This window comes from Equus przewalskii, chromosome 3, assembly GCF_037783145.1.
Source record: "Equus przewalskii isolate Varuska chromosome 3, EquPr2, whole genome shotgun sequence".
NCBI classification, from domain to species: domain Eukaryota; kingdom Metazoa; phylum Chordata; class Mammalia; order Perissodactyla; family Equidae; genus Equus; species Equus przewalskii.
Window position 1 is genome coordinate 10,940,135 of NC_091833.1, and position 25,671 is coordinate 10,965,805.

General features: G+C 38.2%; 1 long non-coding RNA gene across 1 annotated transcript in view; it reads left to right on the plus strand.

Annotated features, from left to right (window-relative positions):
- Positions 1–25,671, plus strand: part of LOC139082196 (uncharacterized) — a 90,642-nt gene that overhangs the window by 59,894 nt on the left and 5,077 nt on the right. Inside the window, exon 3 of the long non-coding RNA XR_011537948.1 lies at positions 17,879–18,171. This is a non-coding gene — a long non-coding RNA (uncharacterized lncRNA). The remainder of the gene's footprint in view (positions 1–17,878; positions 18,172–25,671) is intronic.

Consider the following 25,671-nt stretch of genomic DNA (forward strand, 5'->3'; position numbering starts at 1 on the left):
ACATTTATTGACCCCCTACTATTTTTAAAGCAATGCATGCCTTGGGCTCATTCCATTGAGTTAGGAGGTTTGAGATACAAGGACTCTGTGATCCAGAGCTCACTGCAGCACATTCAAGCCCATAGCTTTGACATTCCCCACTTCCCTTTCGCCACCCAATTAAATAGGTCAGCTACTAAAGTCTGATCAGGCATTAAAAGATTCTGTCCCTTTTCAAGGCCTTATCAAAGATTTAGTATGTCTTTATAAATGAACTAGGGAGCCATCCTTTGAAGCATCTGGTCAAAGACGCAGTGTCACCTGTCAAACCGTGGAAGGAAATAGTAATGCAAAGATTTAAAAAAATGTAGGCCCCAAGGGAAATAAAAAAGTAACAACAGCAGAAAGACTTGGGATGGTTAAGAAATACAGACAATAGAGGTAGATTTTGCCTGTAGACTAAATAAAAATAAGAGCAATAACTACAATACAGTGAGTAATTACTATGTGCCCAGCACTGCGCTGGTTTATTCTGTAACAGTTTTACTTATATTTGCTCACTTTTTACTGTCTGTCTAAATAAAATGATCTTCCCAGTTTCTTCTAAGTAACAGTTTGTGGAGAAGAGAAAGGCCTGAATTATCTGTATGTTATATCTCCTCATTGTAAAAATATATTATATAACCTACATGAGTTTAATTTTTAACTCATTCACTCAGTTAAAAAAACATTCACAGAGTCCTTGTTATGAGTTAGAGACAAAAGATGCAGAAGGACATAGACGTCAGACCAGCTTGTTAGAAATGCACAATCTCAGGTCCCATTCCACGTCTATAGAATCACAGTGTGAACTGTAACGCAATCCTCAGGAAGCATATGCATGTTAAGCTTTGAGAAGTGCTAAAAAAACTTCTTCAATTAACTCAGGTGTTTTAAAGTATTATTGTTTGCAGCCTGTTGGCAATCAAAAACAAATAAAAAACTCATCTCAGACCTATATAACTCCCTAGAAGAATCAGATCAATTGGAAAATAGTTAAAAGTGCTGAAAGCTCTCAAAAATGTTGGCTGTGAAATATGGGTAATGCAGGTAGCCAAGCAAACTATGTGGTCCTGTAATTATTGGTCCCATTGAGAAAGGGGCAGCTATTTATTTGTTTATTTTAAATTTTCCTTTTCAAGTTGGCTAGCTTTATTTATTTTCTGATGTAAACACCATCAGCAATCAGTTGCAAGAATAGAAAGGTTATTTTTCTCCGTAAGAGTGCTTGCTTTCTTCACCATGATTCCTTAAGAGCCGAATTAGCACGGCAACCCTAGAGCCTGGTGGTCTCATGTTATGACTTCTAAATGCCTGTCACAATCAAATTCCTGCCCTCCTCAAAGCTTTACTATTAGGCAGAAGTGTTTTATTCGGCAATATGTGGATGGTGTTCCTGGGCTGTTTAGATCTTTAATTGTGAGCAATTTCCCATTGTGGGAATAACTAATTGGAGCAATGCTTAAATTAATCTGAGAGTGCCATTTTTGATCAAAAATTTCTAGCTATAGTAAACAAGACAGTGTGGATCTGATGCAAGGATAAAAACATAGAAAAGTAGAACAAATTAGAGAGTCTAGAAACAGACATTTGCATATGATCAACTGATTTACAAAAAAGATTCTACTGCGTGCAATAGACGGAGCTGCATCAGATACACAGATCTACTAGGCCAGTTAGATCTTGGATATCAATCAATTAAAGCAATTAATTAGACATCAAGTAAACGGAATGAGAAGGAGAGTAGTCCCTGGGTCCAAGGAAAAAGTTTTACAGAAGCTGGAAGAAATGGTGCCTTTAATAATGTTTTGTATACCTTAAAGAGGAAATGCTAAAATGCACCAAGATCCTTCAAACTTAAAGGCATGTTGGAAGTTAATCCTGAACTTGTCATTCTTCCTGTTTCACTTTGCTTTTTTTTTTTTTTTTTTTGCTGAGGAAGATTCACTCTGAGCTAACACCTGTTGCCAATCTTCCTCTTTTTGTATGTAGGCCACTGCCACAGCATGGCCACTGACAGACGAGTGATATAGGTCTGCGCCTGGGAGCCAAATTCAGACTGTCTGAAGTGGAGTGGCCCAAACTTAACCACTAGGCCACTGGGGCTGATGCTCACCTTGCCTTTTTTATTTACTGTTCCCTCATTGCTAAATCAAGTCATGTAGGTCTACCTCTCTGCCCTGTCTCAGTCCACCTTTGAAGTTTCACTGTCTAATTATCCAGTCTGGGTCTTCCACATTTTGCCTGTAAATAACTCTCGAAGCACATCTTTCCCCCTCATGTTTTCATGCTGCTAAGCATCACCCTATCTGGTCTGGAAGGCTTGCCCAACATTCTAATATTCACAAAGATGATCTTAACATTAGGTCTGTTGGCATAAAGAGATACTTTGCATTGAAAATTGAGTTGGAGCTTGAAACTATGAGAGTAGATGATTGTAGTGGAAAGCTGTTGTAATCCTGTTGGAAATCTCCTTAGGGGATGAACCCTTGCCTACTCTTTAGCTGTGTATATGGTAGATTGTATTGTAGTTTCTTTCTGTGGGAGAAGTGTATTTCCCAGCTCCATCCTTAGGCTTTGTTATGTGACTTGCTTTGGCCAATAAAATATGAGCTGAAGTAACACATGCCACTGCCAAGCAGAAAACTCAGAGTCATTTACAAGAAAGAAGATTTCTCTGTCTTCATCTTCTACCTCAGGGATGGAATGTCCTAACTAGTAGATGTGCCTTCAGCCTACATCCTGAAATGGAGAAGACACATAGTGGGAAAGAGCCACAGTCTATCCATAGCTGACATCAAAAGTGAATGAGAGGGGGCCGGGCCTGTGGCCGAGTGGTTAAGTTCGAGCGCTGCACTTCCGTGGTCCAGGGTTTCACTGGTTCGGATCCTGGGTGCAGACATGGCACTGCTCATCAGGCCATGCTGAGGTGGCGTCCCTCACAGCACAACCAGAGGCACTCACAACTGGAACATACAACTATGTACTGGGGGGGCTTTGGGGAGAAGAAGAAGAAGGAAAAAAAAGATTGGCGACAGTTGTCAGCTCAGGTGCCAATCTTTAAAAACTAAAAGTGAACGATAGATAAATCTTTGTTGTTGCAAGCTGTGATTTTAAAGTCTCTATTACTGCAAGATAAGAAAATCTGATTGACATAGCAGGTTTTGAGGGAGGCTCATTGCAATGCCAGGTCTAGGAGTAAACATGGAACAGTGAAGTCTTACATCTTTCTGGATACAAGTAATTGGTTGGGGCGTGGAAATTGGAACCTAAGTCAGATCAGTGGGATTTAACATTGGAACCCCCGTTGGTACTATTTAAAATAGGTACTTGTGGGGCCGGCCCGGTGGCACACTGGTTAAGTTCACACATTCTGCTTCGGTGGCCTTGGGTTTGCTGGTTCGGATCCCGGGTGCGGACATGGCACCACTTGGCACACCATGCTGTGGTAGGCGTCCCACGTATAAAGTAGAGGAAGATGGGCACGGATGGTAGCTCAGGGCCAGTCTTCCTCAGCAAAAAGAGGAAGATTAGTGGCAGATGTTAGCTCACAGCTAATCTTCCTCAAAAAAAGAAAAAAGAAAAAAAAAGTATCTTCATGCTAAAATAGGTACTTGTTTTTACTCAGAAGTTACTGAAACATTTTGTAAACCTAGGGATTCCGGAAGCCACCATGAAGGGCAACCTGTCTGATTGTGACTCTAACACAATAGAATGTAGAATCAAAAGATGGTGAGGGAGAAAGACACATTCCTGATGAGATTACGATTCAAAGTCTGGCCAAAAATCTATCCCAAAGCTTTTCACAACAATTAAGAATATTGACTGATAATAGAAGTGTTGTGTGTGTAATAAAATTGGTTACGTGAAGTACAAACTGGCAAATAATGACTACCAGGTGTGTGGATATTATATCTTCTCTTGCCCTTTAACTAAGTTCAGCTTTAATTAAACCATAATTTGGGGGACTGGTACTTAGAACCTAAATAGGATAAAGAGTTTGAGTAGATTATTTCAAATTCTGATCATTATAGTTAATCTGATTATTGAAGTTTATTTTTCTTTGATATTTAAAAATAGTATAATACAGGGGCTGGCCCCGTGGCCGAGTGGTTAAGTTCGCACGCTCCGCTTCGGCGGCCCAGGGTTTCACCAGTTCGAATCCTGGGCACGGACACGGCACCGCTCGTCAGGTCACGCTGGGGCAGCGTCCCACATGCCACAACTAGAAGGACCCACAGCTAAAAATATACAACTATGTACCGGGGGCCTTTGGGGAGAAAAAGGGAAAATAAAATTGTAAAAAAATAGTATAATGCAGAAGCTATATAATAGAAGGACAGGAAAATAAAGTACACACATTTTATTCATTGGATTAGATTTACGCTTAAGCTTCTCCAGTTGTGTGAAGATGAATAATGTAGAGGTGGTACATGGCATAGGAACATTTTGTGTTCAAAGTTGACCAAAGGATTCAGCCTACATTTATACCAAGGCCCTGGGAGTGAGGTATGATCAATATTGAGGATTTTTTTTACTAGTATATATTTGACCCTAATAGTTATATTAAATATATAGTAAACGCTTAAAAGTTTTCAAAACCCTTTTTTTTTTAACGTTTCAAAACAAATACCACAAACTGTATTGGTGAATAGCCTTAAGCTAATTCTATAGATGATTAGGCAAAAGTATTTTTCTTTCAGTAATACATATATACACATACATAATTGAGTTCAAGTACAGGATATGAGAAGGGATGAGAAAATATTAAAAATTTAAGCAACTTTCTAACTAAGTTGCCTTAATTTCCTCTTCTGATTCCATTAATTCTGGCCTAAATACTCCAATTTTATTCTCCAGGCATGCACATTGCCACAACTGTGAATAGTTTGGTCTCAATTAATGTAACAATCACAACCCACTTTGATTGGAATTTCAAGATATTGGGGGTGTGGGGCTTCTAAACTTTTAATAATCTAGATAATTGCTTCAACTCTCCACTTTACTGGTGAATCTAGTCATAATTAACCAATTAAATTACATCAGCAGTTAACTTTTTCCCTAAGCACAGAATTTGGAGGGATAAAAGAGAAAGAGAGGGAGACTAGAGAATCTATCTAAACATAAATGTCATTCCATTATAGAACCTTATTAAATACATTTAAATGTTTTAATTTTTTCGCACTCTGTTGTTCATAATGAACTCTGCGGGGATTGAAATGAATTTTTTATTTTGAGATTTTTGTCCCTTTTGAATTGCAAAGAGCATTCCTCTTGAATTTCCACTAGATATAATGAAACATATTTTAATATTGCATCAAACTAGCCCCCTGGGGAGACAGCTGTCAAAAATCCATGGTATCTTTAAATCACTTTAATTACATTTTGCTCAGTGCAAAGTAATATTAAGAAACTGTTTGTTTAACTTCATGGATGCTGTCGTATTTTCCATACAGTCACGTTATACACTATCCAAGTAATATTGAGTAGTTCCGTTAGGTTGGGGTTCAGGGCGAATGGAGATATCTAGTAAGAGATGCATTTGGAAAGAAGTGTTCAGACCAGAATATAAAGATCCTTTAAAGCATGTATAAAGTTTTAACATTCAGGGACTAATATGGTACCTAATAACAAAATAACTAAAATTAATTTAGGTCTTACTAGTGTCTTAACTCTTACATGTTTTGCATTTATGTGCATTATTCCACTTAATCTTCCCAATAGATGTTTCAGGCAGGTACTGTTGCTACAATCGTCATCTTACAGATATGGAGGCTGAGGTCTAGAGTGTTTAAGGTCACACAGCAGGTAGTGAGTCAAATTGAGAGTCAGACTTCAGTACTTTCAATACTTTGTAAATGATCAAACTTGAATTTCTGCTAAGATGTTCTATGCTTACTAGAGAGAGGGAGTGAGAAGAGCCTGTTTGCTTGCACTCTAAAACTACTGGTGGCAGACTTAGAAAAAATGAACTATGTGAAGTGATGGATGTGTTAATTAACTTGATTGTGGTAATCATTTCTCAATGTATATGTATAGTAAATCATCACGTTGTACACTCTAAATATATACAATTTTTATTTGTCAATTATACCTCAGTAAAGCTGGTAAAACCCCCCACAAAATTAGGGATGGTAGTTACAGAGGTGGAGATGGGAAAGAAAGGACAACGACTTGAGTGTCTGGGATACTGATGGACCAGATGGCTTAGCCTCACCTGAGACCAGTTCTGGGATGGACTTGTGTCTAGGGAGGGGTGAAGGCTCGTGAAATGAGGAAGGACCTCCACGACAAGGCTTAGCAGACCCCACTCTCCCATCACTGTCATCCAGGAATGGGAGCAACTCAGCCAGGCATCTCTTATTCTGAGGTAGACCTTATCTCTTTGCCTTTCAAAAGTCCACATTGTCACCATATGTAAGGACATTTGCCACTTCCACTCTTTTAGATTCAATTTATCAACCTGGCAGTCACCATGATGTCCCCCATCCCCAATGTCATCTCAGAAACTCATCGATAGCACTCCCCAGAAACCTTGTCAAATGTTTTTCTTGCATCTATTGAAATGATCATGTGATTTTTGTCCTTTATTCTATTAATATGGAGTACTAGGGGCCTGCCTGGTGGCGCAGCAGTTAAATTCCCACGTTCCGCTTCAGTGGCCTGAGGTTTGCCGGTTCGGATCCCAGGTGTGGACACAGCACCACTTGGCAAGCCATGCTGTGGTAGTCGTCCCACATGTAAAGCAGAGGAAGATGGGCACGGAGGTTAGCTCAGGGCCAGACTTCCTCAGCAAAAAGAGGAGGATTGGCAGCAGATGTTAGCTCAGGGCTAATCTTCCTCAAAAAAAAAGAAAAAAATGATGTACTATATTAATTGAAATTTGGATGTCAAATCAACCTTGTATTTCTGGGATAAATGCTACTTATTCATAGTATATCATTTTTACATGTTGCTGAATTCAGTTTTTGATTAGAATTTTTGTTTTAATATTCATAAGGAATATTGATTTTATTTGGATATCTTTGTTTGGCTTTAGTGAAAGCTAATATTAGTTCCACAGAATGAATTGGAAGTGGTCCCTTCTTCTCTATTTTCTGATAGAATTCATGAAGGATTATTTTCTTCTTTAAATATTTCAGAGAATTCACCAGCAAAATTTTCTGTGCTTTTCTTTGTGGAAAGATTTTAAATGGCTAATTCAATTTACTTACATGTTATTGTCCTATTCAAGTTGTCTATTTTCTTCCTGAGACAGTTTTGGTAATTTGAGTTTTTCTAGGAATTTGTTCATTTCATCTGAGTAGTCTAAATTATTGACATTAAGTTGTTCATAACATTCCCTTAAAACCTTTTAATTTCTGTAGGGTCAGTAATAACATTCTCACTTTCATTCCTAACTTGATAATCTGAATCTTTTCTCTTATTTTACTGGTCAGTTTGGGTAAAAGTATGTCAGTTGATCTTTTAAAAAACAAGTTTTGGTTTTGTGTATCTTCTCTATCTTTTTCTGTGTATTTTATTTCATTGTTTCCACCATGATCTTTATTATTACCTTTCTTCTGCTTGCTTTGGGTTTAATTTGCTTTTATTTTTCTGTTTTATTACCTTTATTACCCTGTTTTTGATACTTTTCTTACATATGTATTTAAAGCTGTAAATTTCGCTCTGTGTTGTGTCATTTTCTTTTGACTGTTTTAAGATTGTCTCTGTTTGATTGTGTGTCTTGGTATGGATTTTTCAAATATTTATCCTACTTGGGGCTCATTGAACTTCTTGGATCTGTGGATTAACGTCATTGAGATTTTCAACTCCAGAATTTTCATTTGTTTTTTTAAATGATTTTAATTCTATTGAGATTCTTTATTAACTGAGTTGTCATTATATTTTCCTTTATTTAAACATAGTTTCATTTAGTTTGAACATATTTAATAGCTTCTTTGAAATCTTTGTTAAATCCAACATCTGAGAACACTTAAAGACAGTTCCTATTGACAGCTTTATTATTTTTTTAAAAATAGGTCACATTTTTCATTTCTCTGCATGTCTCATAATCTTTTGCTGAATACTGAACATTTTAGATAATACATTGTAACAATTCTGGATTCTCTTTCCCCTTTGAGCATTGCTGCTGTTTATTTAGTAACTTGCCCGAACTAAATCTGTGAAGTCTGTCTTTCCTGTATCGTGTGGCCACTGATGCCTTTGCTCAGTTTTTTTCTCTTGCTTTTATTTTAAATTTTGTCTTCCTGGGGGGTCACCCTTATGTCTGCATAGCTCAGTGATCAGTCAAAGATTGGCCAGAGGTTGTGCTCAAACACTTGAACCAGTGGAGTTTCCACTCTCTGATGACGGATTTGTGGGTGGGCTCAGGAGTACATTTGAACATTAGCATGTATTTAAGTCTGGTCTGATGCTTACTTTCTACTGGGCTTTATTGCATCTCCTACATGTGTGCATCTGTGTTCCGTTAGCGGGCACTATGTACATGGGTTGGACCCTCTCCAATCTCTGCTGTACATGCGCACAGCCTCTGATCAGCCTGGGAGATGTGACGAGCTTCTCAGCCCCTTATGGCTGCTTCACCGTTTAATCCCCTGGCTGGGTCCATTGCTTCCGCCAGACAGGAGCACAGTCTGAGGCCAGCGGGAGCACTTGCCCTCTCTGTTTGATTGACACCAAGATTGTCCTTTTAAGTAACAATGCTCCAAAGCAAGTGAACCCTCTCTAGCAGCAGAAGCAAAGCCATGGTTTTCATGGCCTGCCTAGCCTGGTTGAACTAGTGCTTTGACAAAGCTAGGGAGGTGTGTGTGGAGGGTGGGGTGGGGCTGATATGAACACTCCAGGGTATGAGAGCTTATTATTTGCCTTGATCAAATTCCAGAGTGCTGAAATGGTTATTTTTGGCTGGCCTGTCCAGCTTCATACTTGCTTTATGGGGAGAAAATTTGTCAACCTCCCCACTCTCTTTCATTGGAAGTCCTATCCCATGGATGAATCACAGAGCTGTCTCACCTTGAGGAAAGGGGAGCTGTTTATTTGTACCCTTTTATCAGTCATTATTTATGGCCCAGCCCAGCAAGAAAGATGTGGCCTCTTAGACACTTCTACACACAATGGCTCCCATCAGCAGAAGGCACTTCTCAGAAGAGAGCAATTTTGAGTTAGTAGCAGTCAACCCTTAAAACAGCTGAGGCATAGGGGCAACAGCCAGAGAAAAGGATCTGGGTGGGTGAGCATCAGGGGTCTCCTAACTACTTGAATACCATTCCTTTGCCCCAGTTCTCACAATTGAAAACGTAAAATATCACCTTATCTGGTTTTCTTCTAAACATATTGAGAGTAACTACTGTGGTGCCTAGAATCACTCATATGGAAAGAGTCACTGTTATCCTTTTTGTTGTTATTGTTACATTTACTTTAGCGATTTCAGGGGCAAAATGTAAGAGGATTGAGTGTCAGAAAGCAGTCCAGGAATTGTTACTGAAGGACAGCTCACTAGGCCAGAGATACAGGGTAGGATGTTGCCCTTTTTCTTTCTTTTTTTCTTTCTCTCACTTTCTTTCTTTCTTCCTTCCTCCCTTCTTTCCTTCCTTTCTTCCTTTTTCTTTCTTTTATAAAATAAAGCCTCTAAATCAAGATCCTCTTCTCTTCCAAGATATATGATGACTAAGTATTTGTGAATTTTACGACATAAGTGGATATTCTGTGACGAGCACCTGGTTTCAATGGGCAAGATCAGGGTGTGGTCTTGTTTGAATCACTTGCTCTTTATGAGACCTTGGCCAAGTCACTCAACATTTGAGGAAATGCAAGTAAATTCCATGGTGGGAAAAAGAAAAATTATAAATAAAGGTGAGCACGGCTGCCTTATATATTTTTCTCTAGGGCCCTACAATGGTTACTGTTCATTATCAGGTCCATGTTAGAGCCAGGACTTAAACCCTGGTGTTTCATATCAGTCCAGTCATCCTGTCATTATACTGGTTTTCAGTATAAATGTGGACTCTTTGCACAGTAAATTTTGCATAGCCGATGTGATTTTGGCAGTTTAGATATGCCTGGGATTGGCACAGCTTCCCTCAGGGAGGAAGGAGCTGGTGAAGAATTGGATCTGGTCAGCATCCGCCAGATCCATGTCTTCACTTTATATGTTTTATGCATTCAATTTCCATTTAAAAATCACGTTTAATTAAATGGTGGCACAACTAATAAATGTGAACATCACCGTCTTAGTTCAAAGCTGGCTTTGCGGGGCCTCTGATAGCCTGGGGACACTAGCCTGTGCCCTGCAGAGACTGGGAGTCAGCTACTTTCTGTCTATGATTGGGCATAACACAAAATACGCCTAAAATTCTAAGCCAGGGAATGGTGGACATCTTGGCTTCCGAGGGACAACCTGGAAACAAACAGATTGCTGATTCACTGACCTGGTGCCACCTGTCTCTTGGCCTTAACTTCAACTCATCCTTCTGCTAGTGTAGTCAGAAAATCTCAAGGGACTATATTTCAGTGCAAGCAAGTCCTGCCTGGGAAGCCCAAATGGTGCCCAGGTATAAATACCTACGATGACAATTTCTTAGAACATTGGGCATTTCTGTCTTTTAATGCTGCCCGGCATATGTCATTTTATTCTACCTTTATAATAGCTTTTATTGCTCTATGTTTGGTTTAAAAACAGGTCTGCCTAAATAAAGGGGGAAAAAAAGCCATTCTTCTGTGTAATTCATTCAACAATCATCATGGGTTCATTAGCTGAGCACTTACCCACCAGGAGGAGAGAAATAAGAATGGAAATGTTATGTAGGGCCGCGCATATGTATCGAGGATGCTTCAGCATTATAGAACTAGGAACTGCAGGCTGTCCCCTAGCATATGTTTATTCTTCACATGCTGTTTAAATTTTACACCTTTTCTGTCTGTTTCTTGTTTGTACCAGGCAAGGAGGATAGTAATATATTTATCCAACCCATGTCGGTTCAAATAAAGAATTCAGAGTCATCTGGGAAATATACATACACTAGTAATTTGCTTGAAAGCTCTTACCCTCCTCCCACTAAAATGCGTTTCCCAGGTATCCATTCAATTTATTCTTCAATTTCCGCAGCTCTCTCTCCTGTTTGATACTAAGGCCACTGGTACTGAGAGAACACTAAAATCAAGCAAATAGCAACCGCTCACCTTTTTCTCCATCGCTTGGCTAGTTAAATAGCTATACATTTCCATCTTTCACATCCTAGCATGTAATTAAATAAACATTTTAAACTGGCAGTTTTAAATTTTATAGGACAAAAGCCTGAAGCAGTTTCAGCTTTGTGGAGGGGGGAAAAAAGTCAAATGCTCAAGAATAATGTTTACACATTTCTGAAACAAGGCTTGTCAGCAGGATGAAGTTGCTAATACCAGCCATTTTGGACTGGCTGGTTTATATCTATTTATAATAACTTGGATTTGTCTCATGTTAAAATGTCACATGGATAAAGGAATAAATTCAAACAGCTGTGACAGGATTATCATTGCTAAGAAATTCGGATACGGTGGATTCATGCATCAGAGACATCTACTTCACTGTCTTTCATTTGGAATAATCCAAATATTCTCCTCTACACGGAGGAAGACTAACAATGAGACAGATAAAAGCCCATGATTCTGACGTCTTATCCCCTAAGTTTGTTGTTAAATGAGAAGCCTGGCACCAAAAGTCTCTAATATTTTTCTGAGGAAGTTAGAGGAGGGACTGAGGATGAGACCACTGTTCTTTTCTCAACGCAGTTATTCCGCAAGTTGGGTGGAATTAATGAAAACTTCAGCAGGAATATAGCAGCAATCATGATATTTAAAAATGTAACATAGAAAAATAGAAAAATGGGGGTGTAAGGGGGTCAGTAGAAATCAGCATGTGGGGAAGAAATGGGAAAAAATGACCCCAAGGCATCTTAAGAAATTATGAGATGACATTTAGCTGGGAACCTATTTATTGCTGATAAATGTCATAGGGAATTGTATCCAACTGAGCCTTATAACTTCATTCATTAATTCATTTACTAAAGGTGTGCCAGGCACTGGAATTAAGACTGGCAATGAAAAGGTAAATAATCCATGGGCTCTGCCTTCAAGCAGATCCTGTTTTAGTGTACAGTAGAGGTGCAAGTAACACCATATGGATGGTGCCATGGTGGAGACGGGTTTAAGAAACAGCAGTGGTCAAAAAGGAAGAGATGAACAGTGTGTGGATGGGTCTGAAACTAATCACAGGGGGACAAATGAGAGCCACATTTTGAAAATGAGCAGGAATTCACCAGGTAGATGAAGCAGAGATGGTCTTCCAGGCAGATGAAATAGCCAGAACAAAGGCTGGGAGGTTTCTGAATTCTACAGCAATCCCAGGGATGACGTCTGATTGGTCCAGCTCAGTTCATGTGACCTTCCCTGAGCCAATCACTGTCTCTGCTTGAAGGATTTCTCTGATTAGACCAGCCATTAACATTTAAGGTAAGATGACAGTGATGGCCCTTAGATTGGTATAGGGAGTGGCAAATAATAGGTACTCCAAAGTAATTTATTCTTGTTATGTTATGATTAATGTTATTACTATATTTTGATTAAAAAAAAGCCAGACACGTCAACATCTAGCAGCGCTGCAGACCCTGTCGAGTTTCTTTTGGGGGCTGAACAGGAATGTAGAAGGAAAGCAGCAGTTGCAGACTGGGCAGTACATCCTTAGGAAGTCTGCCCTTGCCCGCCCCAGTCTGGATGGGTTGACTCCGTTGTACTTTATACATGGCTTCATCGGATCCTATCACATTGTAATAGAAAAACCCGTCCCATTAAACTGTAAATCCCTCAAAGGAAGAAGCGTACCTATTCATCCCTTTACCTCAAACACTGGGGATATTGGAAGTACTAAATATGCCTGTTCAAACAGCTTATGAATAGGTAGATCAGAGCACATTCATGGTGGAGATCATAGCGGAGCCGGGCCCTGAAGGATAGAGGGGGCTTTTGAAAGGCAGAAATGGGAAAAGTCACATCAAGGAGAAGGAAATGCTCAGAATAAGCTTGGAGATGGAGAAGTATCCAGCATACTCGAAAATGTCAGTTAATTAGATGCAACTGAAGTACACAGTGAGTGAAGAGGGTGTGGGCATCAGAGGGTAAACTTTGGGACAGATCGCTAAGGATCTTGAATGCTGTTCTGAGGAGATTAGATGTTGTAATCTATGAAATATAGAGACTGAGAGGTTTTAATCTGGGGTTCTTCACACACTCACACACATACTCACAGTCACACACACAATACGGGGCATTTATTTGGGCCCTACTCAGTAAACAAAAGATGGGTACATAGTTTAAAGAAGCAAAATTCTCTGATCTTAAGGAGTTTACAGTTTAGGTGGATTTACAAGAACCTAACGAAGGGTAACTTTCAGGTTATTTGCATGGACCCCTCCTAAATAAATATTCACATTGGTATCTAATTTCGTATTTTAAAAACAGGATCTTTCCTTTGATTTGGTGGAACAAGAGCTTTCAAAACACCGCTAGAGTTGAGAAACAGAAAGAGGCAAATTGTCCCAATGAAAATGTACTAATTACGAGTAAAGAGATGGGCTGCTGAATTCCAAAATTCATGGGAATTTGAGTCCGAGATTCTAGTCCTTCTCGGGATGATTCTACTCTTACCGTTCTGCACTTTGGTTGTATGAATAAATGAATGTTCCTTTTGCTTAAGCTAGTTTGAGCTAATTATCCTGTCACTACAAGTTGAGAGTACCGGGTAGTTGCTATTATTTAAATTATCATTTTACGGATGTGAAAATCGAGGCACACAGAGCTTAAGGAACTCTCCCAGAGTCATACAGCTAGTCAAACAATTGGATCAAGATTGAAACTGAGATCTGTTAATTTCAGAGTGCAAGCCTTTTTCTGGTGTGCAAATGCACTCTCAGTATTTCCATTCTAAAGGAAAATCGTTGACGTAAGACTATGCCTTAATCGTGCTTTTATCTCACACAGTCTACTGCGTTGCATAATAGGTACTGGTTTAATGCATGGGCAATTCTTGAATGAAATCTAAATGTATAAAAATTCCAGATGTACTGTCTTTCTGTTGCTATGAAAAAAATAAGCAAAAATACCTCCATCACTCATGTTGTAAATATTTTTTTTCTATTTATTCTGAAACCAAAATGTTGTTTGTCTCTAGATGTATGCTATAATAGATTGGTGCAGAAAAAAGCATTTTGTTGTCAATTCTTAGTGTACTTGTCTGCCTTTCTGTCCCTCTACCATTTTTTCTTTTATCAGCAAAAGCTTCTCCACATGGAGCAAACAATGAGCATTTTATAAACCTGCCTAGGGCTATAAAGTATACATATACCTTTAATAGTGACAGAGGTATCTTTGGAACTGCCTCCAGAGTAAAATTTACTTCAGAAATTCGCATTTAACAGGCAAACATAATATTGTTGAAGAACCCGGAATTATAAATTCATGGACTTTTGGGTACTGGGGATACTTTATAATCCACACATCCATACTTCTAACTGTAATTTTTATGGCTATACAGTTCAAATTACCCAAGGTGGATAAAGCCAGCATTTTCATTATTAACTGTATTTGAGGGGTTTGTAACAACTGCTGGATGAAGGCTCTTTACAACTTGAAATTCACGCAGGAAGTTGCTGGCCAGATAATGTGCTTTCCTCTTTAGAGTGTGAATTTGTCACCTCTTGATGTAAATCTCCCAAATTTGATTGGTCTTGGAAGTATTCATTTTGCCCAACATTCAAAAAGTCTTCTGCTTTAGAAATGAAAAATTGCAAGTGATTACTTTACAGCCCATTTAATTGCATTTGGAGATTTTCTGCCCCTTCAAGTCTCCTGGATAACCATATTAATGCTCTCCCCAAACACACTTTTGAACAGAGTTTTATTATGGGTAGCACCTGACCTTTCAGCATAATTGCATGTGGTCCAAATTAATTGTTCTGTTCTATTGTGCATTGAATAATAGGTATTCTAAAATGAGACTAATTAGGCAGATACCTGATAGAGAGGAGAATCTTAGACTGAGCTCTTTTGGGTGCCCAAAATTTAGAAAATAGGGTATAAAATGACACTTGGTTAATAAACCAACTGACAAACCTGACTCCACAGGAGACTTCTAGTCAACACAGTTCAGAAATGGGGAGATGTCTCCTTAACTGAACTGTCATAAAATGAAGCTTATGCACCAAACTAAATATCGCCATAAATCAACATGCTGGTGACAGAGGCATTTAATATGGATTTGTTTAGAAAAATATTAAAAAGATTTGGCTATTTCCATTATTTATTTAATATATATTCTGTTTATGTCTAACTCTGTTGATGGCTCTTTGGAATATTTTTATGGATGTCATTGTGCTATTGTATAACAAATATCAATGCGCATGTTTTAAACCTAAATTTGTTGTGTAATTAAGTGATTTAAGGACCTCAGTAACTGTAACTAAATCAAGCTCTTTGGATTATTTTTCTCTTTATTTGAAATGACTTGTTAGATTCTCTATTTATTTTCTGTTATGGAAACAAGAGTTGAAAAGATGGCAATAGCTTGTGGTGCCAGGTATAGGATATGGGGAGAAGGTGGAGCTGCCGCCCATCAGCTGTCCCACCTTCATTGGTGTTACCCTCACCAAGATGGTCTGAAAGTTCCCCTCTTTGTTTCAGTGGAGGTGAGCTCCCACTGAGAACTGCACTTACTGCAATGACTGAAAGCCTTCCGTCTGTTTGACTTTGGTGCAGTGTTTGCTTTGACAGTCCCTACTGTCAACATGATGTTCTGCAACATACAACCGTTTCCAGCCACTTCAGCCCTCTCATAGGCGCCCAGTAGCCATGTTGAACATGTAAACTAGTGTGCCGAAGGCGGTGTTGGTTGCAAATATTTGGTTGTGTTTTCACCACATGTAGCATACATACTTGTTATGCCATGTGTCCCAGTTATTTTGCTGACTATAGTCATGGTACTAATAGCCCAATTCTTTGTGTAAGGGAATTAACACATGCGAAGCTCCAAGGATGCACCACATGAACTGATTTGTGATCCACGCATTGTATGGCATCTAATCCTGTCAATACTCCTGTAAAGTGAGTAACATTATCTCTATCGTGCAGTCGTGATAACCGGCAGATTACTTACCCAGAGTGAATGAGTTGAAAGTGTTAATGACCGAGATAGGTTGACGTCAAGCTTGTTCACAGGACCTACAGGCCTGCATGGGAATCCTGTCTCTCTCACTTAGTACTACCTAATCAGCTTTCTTGCTAATTAGCTCCCATTTTAAATATGAGAAAATGAAAGTTTACAAATTTTAATTAACTTTCCTGAAGAGGCACACTACTAATAATTATCTTGTATGGATTTTGTGAGCGTGGAATGAGATATGTGTAAACTGCTTAACAGAGTTTCCAAAGTTGATAAGAACCCAATAAATGTTAAATACGTTTAGAGTTAGTAAAAGTATATACTTCACTGCCTCTTCCTCTGGGAGTGAGGACCACACATTGCACAACTGTCAAGGACTTAGAATCCACGGGTGTGTCAGTATGATTTGTTGATCGTTTCAAAGATGGTGGATCAAAAGCATCCCTTATATGGGCATGTCCCATGACAAGGAGCAAATACTTCACTGAATGGGTAGAAGAAGCCATTCATGGCTAAATAGTGTTTTGAAGGAAGCAAGACGGCTTCTAAAAGCAAAGGAAATCAGTGACCTTCCCGGCTTGTTGAATTGGGATTTTCCAGTCTGGTTTTGAACCCCATTCTATTGAGCTAAAGCCTAGAGCTATGCCATTTACAACAAGATTTTAAACACTTTTAAATACCATAACAGCATTATTTGTCACTTTTGGGGGGACCAGGAAGAACATTTGTTTTAATTTATAGTTAATAAAAATGATTTCCATGTCAATTTAATTCACTTCCATATGTAAATAACTTTTAATGATTACCTTTTTGGATATAGTTTAAGATTAACAGCCTAAAATTAGCTTAGCTTAATTTCAACATTTACCGAATGACCACACGGCAATTTAAAAGGCATTCAAAGAATCCAGAATATGCCAGCGTATGATATATTAATTTTTCCGTCTATAGCACTTCCTCGTGGGGTAGTTAATGAATTCTTCTCGCATAATAAACAAACTATGTATATGTTATAGCATTTTAAAAATTGACTCAATTCACTTAATTGTTCATAAATACCTTGGTTTTCTTCGGTTTTGGAACTATGTAGTTTCTTTTTGTTAGGGTAAAGAATAAAGTGTTAGAAAAGGAAAATATCAATTATCTGAGAATTTTGCTGTGATAGTGTTATATATTTTTGCAGTTGATTAAATTTGCTTAGTAATCGTCTGTTGTAAGATAATCATGCAACATGTAAGAGAACAAAAGAGTGGGAATTGCTCCTTTCTTCCAGCCCAGAATACCTCTTGTAGCGCACAAAGACAGAAAAGTCCACCATTAACTCTCATTGTATTGGAAAACAATAATGTCATGAGAGAGTGAACATGGAGATTGAACTTTTTGGCTTTTGGAGAGTTACTGAAATGTACATTGTAAAACTTTAATTCTGGTGTTTAAATTGTGTGAATATGTCTGCCCAGGAAATTTGATTGAGCCGAATTGCTATGAAATGCATGCATTTATGCAAAGGTCAATTATGATATAGGCAATCTATTTTAGGGTAAGCTTCCTTGCACCTCTGCAAATGATTCTCTTTCTAGCTAAGTGAGAATCTCTCAAGGAATACCAAAATTAAAGAAAAAAGTCATGCAATACAGTCTTTTTACTTTTCTTCTGTCTCCCCAGCAGAGGCCCTCGCACGCATTGATTCAGCAAAGGCAGCAGATTGCTGAGCCTGGACTGCATCTAGCAATCTCAGAGGGCTGTGTCCTTCCGAGAAGAGAGATTGGGAGGAAAGGAAAGCTGAAATAGAATGAAGAGGGGATGCTGATATAGCATTAATAAACAACAATAAAAGCGGGATAGAAAACAGTATAATTCCAATTTTATTTTTAAAGATGTTTACACACCTTGCATAAAAAAGACACTGAGAAGAAATGCATCAAGTTTTTAAAGATCTTTATCTCATCGTAGGAAGACTGGTGAGTTGTACTTTATGTTTCTTAAATTTTTCCATATTTTGCCAATGATAATAGGTATCTTTATTATTTAAAAGAAGCAGCGGTGTTATACATTTTAAAAGAAGAAGAAGTAATAGAAACCTAATCTCTCTGAAAAAAAGCCTCTAACCACCATTTCAAGGACCATGATTAAATAGATTACCTGGAAATACATGTAGGTTTCTATTCTAAGCTTTATTTTAATGATACTTCTTGATGTAGATCAAGGCTGCCCCAGGGAGAGAAGCCCAAGGTGTCCTGGCCTATGTGCTGATCTATATGACCCGATTCATATCTGAAGTCATACGACCACACAATAACCAGACCCCACCTGCGCTGATACCATTTAATGACTTTTTACATCATCTTCCCTTTGTCTGGTAAAAATGAGTCACGTACCTATGCCTTATAAATTTAGCCCTAACCCTCAACACATTACAGCTCTTCACTGCCCATGGGTCCTGTCTCCATACTGTCCTCTGAATAAAAGAACACTACTGTCAGACCTTGAGAATCCAAGAAATTTTTCTTTTGACTCCTTGGCTCATGGAGCCTGCATCACTTTTTAGCTCATCTTATACATCAAACAAATAGGATACAAGATGAACATTGACCCTGTTGATTTCATTCATGCAGAAGTTATATGTATTATATGGAATATATATTGCATGTAGTATGTTGTATATAATAATGTGTGTGTGTGTATGTATCTATATATATATACATAGTAATCCCCCTTGTCCAAAGGGGAGATGTCCCAAGATCCCCAGTGGATGCCTGAAATCACAGATAGTATTGAACCTTATATATATAGTAATGTGTCCCTTAATGACAGGGTTGCGTTCTGAGAAATGCATCCTTTGGTGATTTCATCATTGTGCAAACGTCAAAGTGGGTACTGAAAGGGAACAAAATTTGCCACCCCAAAATGTGTCTCTTTAACCTGAGGATTGTTTTAGTCTGATTACTTTTAACAAACAAAGACTCTGAAAGTTTTTATTTTCACCTTCCCCTTAATGATCTAAATGAATTTAGGTAAAAAAAATCTATCTCAGGAAATGAGCTGTTACCTTAGCATAACATAAACTAAGAGGCAGATGGGCAGCAACCTGGGAAAATCTGTGTGTGGGGCTCCCCGCTGTGGACACACTCTTGTTTTCCAAACATTTGCTCCTATTCACCTACCTGGGTATTGCCTTCCTTCCCTTTGAAATCCCTGAATCTTCCACCTCCAACATCTTCTTTCATCTTTAGTTGAGGATGGTATTTAAGGTGAGGGCTTCAGCTATTTTGGCGAGTTACTCAGTTTTCCTTGGTTTCTCCTATGTATACATGTTATTAAACTTTTGTTTGTTTTTCTCCTGTTAATCTGTCTTATGTCAATTCAATTTAATTCTTACCACCAGAAGAACCTAGAAGGGTAGAGGAAAATTTCTTCCTCCTCTACAGTACTTACACAAACCTAGACGGTGTAGCCTACCACACACTTAGGCTATACATTATTAATCTTATGGGACCACCGTAGTATATGTGGTCCACTGTTGACCAAAACGTCATTATGCAGCACATAATTGTACTTGTTTTTTCCTGTATATATATACCTATGATAAAGTTTAATTTATAAATTAGGCACAGTAAGAGATTAACAAAAAATAATTTCACTTTGGCATATCCCAAATTGCCAGCATCACTACTCTTGTGCTTTGGGGCTGTTATTAAGTAAAATAAGAGGTACGTGAACAGGAGCACTGTGATTCTGCAACAGCTAATCTGATAAGCAAGATGGCTACTAAGTGACTAATGGACAGGTAGTATGCACAGTGATTCATGTCCTGGGCAGGACTGAGTGAGACAGCAGGAGGTTCATCAAGCTACACAGAATGGTGCACAATTTAAAACGTATGATTTGTTTATTTCTAGAATTTTCTGTTTAATGTTTTTGGACCGTGGTTGACTCTGGGTAACTGAAACCATGTAATGCAAAACCATAGCTAAGGGGGAACTACTACATACAATCAATTCTCATTATTCATGGATTTTTGTATTAGCAAATTCACCTACTCCTGAAAATGTATTTGTAACCCCAAAAGCAATACTTGAAGTGCTTTCATGGTCATTTGTGGACATGCAAAAGAACTTGAGTGACCCAGCGTGCACATTCCCAGCTGAGGCAGAACAGAGCAACCCAATGCCTTCTCGTTTCAGCTCTCATACTGTAAACAAGTCCTTTCCATGGTCTATTTAGTGCCATATTTTTCACATTTTCGTGCCTTTTCTTGGTGATTTCACTGTTTAAGATGGGCCCAAGCATAGTGCTGAAGTGCTGTCCAGTGTTCCTAAGAGTAAGAAGGCTGGGATGTGCCTTACAAGGAAAATATGTGTGTTAGATAAGCTTCATGCTGTTGGTTGTGCATTTAGCGTTAATAAATCAACAATATATATTAAATAAGGTGTCTTTAAACAGAACCACACATTAAATAAGGTTACGTATTAATCAGTTGACGAAAATGTTGTGACAAGAGGCTCACAGGAACCTAACTTTGTATTTACCCTAGGAGCACTCGTGCAGTATTTGCTAATTTAGTGTTTATGGAAACTTTATAAAACATAACTACTGCAAATAACAAGAACCATCTGTATATATATGTATATAACTCTCTCTATATGTATATACATATATGTCTGTATATGCAATTTTTATCCAGTTTTTATATTAATACAATTCACATATACAATTTAGAAATACATACACACACTCAAGTACACATACACGATGATGTGTATTTCCATGCATTTGTTTTTTCTCCCTTATGCCTTCTCTCTCTCCAGTTTTCCTCTTTCCTATATAATACAATGACTTATATTTGGTTCTTCAATAACTGAATACTGAAATGTGAATACATATGAGAGTTTTTACCCTGGCTTTTTTTCATCTGCAGAAACTACGGAAGAATGTCCTATCTGAAAATCTGAACTAGCTTTAGAAACAACAAAAATAATGATGACAATAATAGCAGCACTAATTTCAAAGTTTCTGACTTTTTTTTGTGTTTTAACTAGGGAATGGCCATCAAGGGATAGATGACTCTGTGGTGGAAATTCCAATGAGAGCCTTCAGAGTTTAATTGGAAAGCGTAATATTGAGAAAAAGAAAATTGATAACACTCTACATAATAATATAAAATACTATATCAACTGATAACCAGGAGAGTGGTATAGATTATGTCATAGCTAGGACAATATTTCTATTCTTGAATGTGAATTATTATTATTTTTTAAAGACTGGCACCTGAGCTAACATCTGTTGCCAGTCTTTTTTTCTTCTTCTTCTCCCTGAAGCCCCCCAGTACCTAGTTTTGTATTTTAGTTGTAGGTCCCTCTGGCTCTGCTGTGTGGGATGCTGCCTAAGCATGACCTGAAGAGTCATGCTAGGTCCACACCCAGGATCCAAACTGGCAAAATCCTGGGCCACCAAAGCAGAGCACAGGAAGTTAAACACTTGGCCATGGGCCTGGCCCGGAAAGCGAATTATTTTTATTTATTTATTTAATTTGGTGAGGAAGATTGGCCCTGAGCTAATATCTGTTGCCAATCTTCCTCTTTTTGTTTGAGGAAGATTGTGGCTGAGCTAAAATCTATGCCAATCTTCCTCTATTTTGTATGTGGCATGCCACTATGGCATGGCTTGATGAAAGGTGTGTAGGTCGGCACCTGGGATCCAAGCTTGTGAACTCTGGGCCACTGAAGTGGATCACGTGAACTTAACCACTATGCCCCTGGGTCAGCCCCTTGAATGTGAATTTTTTGACTCCTCTTTCTCAGAGTCCTAATGCTTATTCTTAGTAAGGACGTCTGGGTCTTTGTGTATGTGTGTGTTTCATCTAAATGATGTATGTCCAAATGATGGCTATGAAAAAAGAGGGAATATATCTGTAAGCCACACCTAAGGACAAATGTCAGTGTGCAGTATTCCATTCTGAACCGGAAGAACTTAAACAAATTTTGAAAGATAAGGATGAGTTTTCCAGGCAGAAGAATGCTGTGTGCAAAACGATGGATTAATGGGAGAGAGTGGGAAGTCCTTGGAATTGCAAATCTTCTACTCAGTGAATCTATCATAATGATTCTGAGTCCGTGGAGAATCTGTGAAAACAAAAGACTAGCGACTTGTGCAGCCTGACAAAGAAAGCCTATCCTGACGTTCCCGCGACACGGCCTGTTCTTTATTCAGAAGGCCTTGTGGAGCCAGTGCAGAGCCCTAAGCAGGCAAACTTGGTGAGATTTCTATTTCAGAAAGACCTCTCCAGCAGGCATGGGGAGGAAGCAGAGACAGAGACCACTTAAGAATCTATTTCAGGATGAGGCAGGAGCTAATAGCGCCTCTAATTATCCCAATGCCTGTGGACTTTCGTTTGAATTTCCCTGTGTGTTTGTACAACCACTCTCACCACGGGGGCCTCCCTGTCCATCCTCTCAGGTCCCACCGTCCCTTTCCTTCCGGTTCCTGAGCTCCCTGCAAGCCAAGAGGCTCCCACAGTTAAGCAGAAATGTCCAAATCTCTTATTTTATGAATTCAGGGCCAAGTTATTGGATCTTTGTGCAGATAAGGCACCAAACACGAATTGCATATAAAGATATTACGCTCTTTATTAATTTAGTCAACAGATATTCGTTAAGTGCCAATGTATACCAAATACTGGATTAGGCAAGTCATCAATGAGCAGTGACACAATATAGAAAAATCCTACTCTTGATTGAGTTCTTGTTCTAGTAAGAGAGAGAAGAAAAAAACAAATAAATCAAATAATTACGATTGTCTTTTGCATCATGGAGAAAATAAACAGGAGGGAGGTTTGATTGTGAATGAAAAGGGGATGCTTTTTCTAAACAGAGGTTCAGGAATATTCTCTCTGAGAAGTGATATTCAAGAAAGACTTGTAGGATAAAAAGAAAACAGACTTGTGAAGAACTGGGAGAAAAAGCGCTCCTGAGAGGAGGACATAAAGCACAAATATTTCTCCTGGCTTTTCAGGTTAGAACGTATTTGCAATTTCATTTTTTTTCTTTGTTATGTCATTTGCACCTTTTAGAATTTTTTTCTTTATCATTATAGCCTGTGTGAAAAAGAGTGAGTTAGTGTATGTTTTTAAATTCTAATTTGAAAAATATAGAAGTAGCCTGACTTTTTAATTATGTGAATTACTCACAGTAGAAAAGTAGTTTCTGATTTTTTATGTACATGCATGTGTATTGTATATCGGTATCAGAAATTATTCCTCTTTATCTTTGAATTTACAATGATTCTGCATTGTACGAGGACTCCGCTGGAAACAGTAATAGTAGCAATATATGGCATTAATTGAGTCTTTATGAATCCCAGGCATTATTGTACACATGTTAACATATTAATTCATTTAATCCTCTCTAGATTATATTTATCCTCACTTTACAACTGAAGCCCAGAGAGTGTATGTAACTTGTCAGAGTCACACAGCTGTTAAATGTCAGTGCTGTGATTAGATTCCAGGCAGTTTCCTTCTAGAACTCAGTCTTGCAATCAAATAGCGTATATTTGCTATGCAAGTAACCACATACGAAAATACAGTAGCAATACCATTCTGCCATTAAATGAAAGAAAACTTTTCCAAAACTTCAGGAGGACAATTAATATAGGAAATGGAATTCCCTCGCTTGTGGTTTTTCCTCCTTTATTATTATTTTTTAATATTGGCATGTACAATGTCTTGTCTGTATTAGTAAAGAGTCAATAGATAGTAGTAACCAGGCACTGTGCTAAACACTTCCCATGACATATCTTATCAAATCTTACGAACACTTTTCAACAGAGTTGCTATTAATATTGCCTGGGCTTGAATTTTGGCTTTGCCATTTCATAATTGCTTGACCTTGGCTAAGGAGCTTTTTTTGTCTGTGCCTCAGTTTCCCCATATGTAAAATGCAGTCTGATTTTGGAACTTGTGACCGTAACGACTTGTATATTACCTCCCGCTAATATAAGATAGTCTCTGATTACATAGGAATAATGTATTTAACTATTTTTAAGTCTAACATTTTATAATTTATGCTGTTCTGCAGAGCATCATAATTTCCAATTGCTCTATCAACAGAAAGATTTGAGAATCACCAATGTAGTATCTTTCGTGGAAATGGCTTCCCTAAATCCAGTACTCGGGTCACTGAGAAGCAGTGGACCTTTAACCTGAGTTATGCCTACTTTTAAAGCCTTGTAATTATTATCCTGAATTTACTGTGCATATGCTGGACCACGCAAAACAACATGTTTTCATTTTCAGCATTTTAAATTGAATAGCAGATATGTTCACTGGTCGGTAATACCAATCTCAAACCTGTAGCAAAATAATCAAAATGTAAAATGCCAAATCCAATTACATAATCCAGAATACAATTTTATTTCACTTTTTTTAGTTGAGCTATATCTGTGCAATTTAAATAACTAGACCATGGTATTTTAATGGGTGATTTGGCTTACCCAATGGCCAAGTCAATGAACTGCAAAAATTGACTCTATTATGGCTCATGAAACCAAGTCGACCCTGAATATAAATAGCCACTTTCTCTTTCGGAGCTGGAGTAAAAAGCAAATATTCTTAAAATATGGGGAAACTATTCAAGAACTGAGACTGAATCTAATTTTAAAAATTATTTCTATGAACATATAAGATAGTTAAATAAAAGTTTTTGTTGCTCTGCACAGTATATATGTTTTACTAATTCATTTGGCCCATCTGGATAAACTAATGGAAAGAATGGGAACTAATATTTAGTGAACTTCTGTTATGTTCCAGGTATTATGTGGAGTGATTCCAACTCTGCCAATTGCAACAAAACGTAATCTTCACAGCCATTCTCTGAGTTGGTGGTTATTTTTCTCTTTTATAGAAGAGGAAATTGAGCCTCAGGAAGGCTATCTAACTTCTACAAGTTGTCACATGTATTAAATCCAGTAGTCAAATTAAAGCCTAGCATTCTGTGTTATTTTTAAACCCGCTGGCTCCAAAAAGAGACTTTTCAAGACTAACCATCACTAATGAGACCAATGTACAAATTGAACTAAAATATTTACTTCTAGATTTGATCTGTAGAGAATATATACTGTAAGGAATTCCATTTTTTTATAAGTGATTTTCCCAAATAACTGAAGCTGTCTGCCTCACGCGTTGTTCCTGAAGGATCTGCAATTAGCCATCTTCTCATTCCAATCTGCAGACTCTCTCTGGTTGTTCTTGACCACTGGCTTTGCTTTTATTACTATCTACAGGCTGGTCATTTCTGAATCATCATTTCCTGCCCAGATCTCTCTAATGAGTTCCATATGTGTACCTCCAGCTGCCCACTGGATATGTAGCTACCTGGATGCCCAAAGGACCTCAAACAAAACATGTCAATTACTGAGCACGTCTGTTGTCCCAGAAAGTAGTTCTTTCTCCAGCCATGTCAATC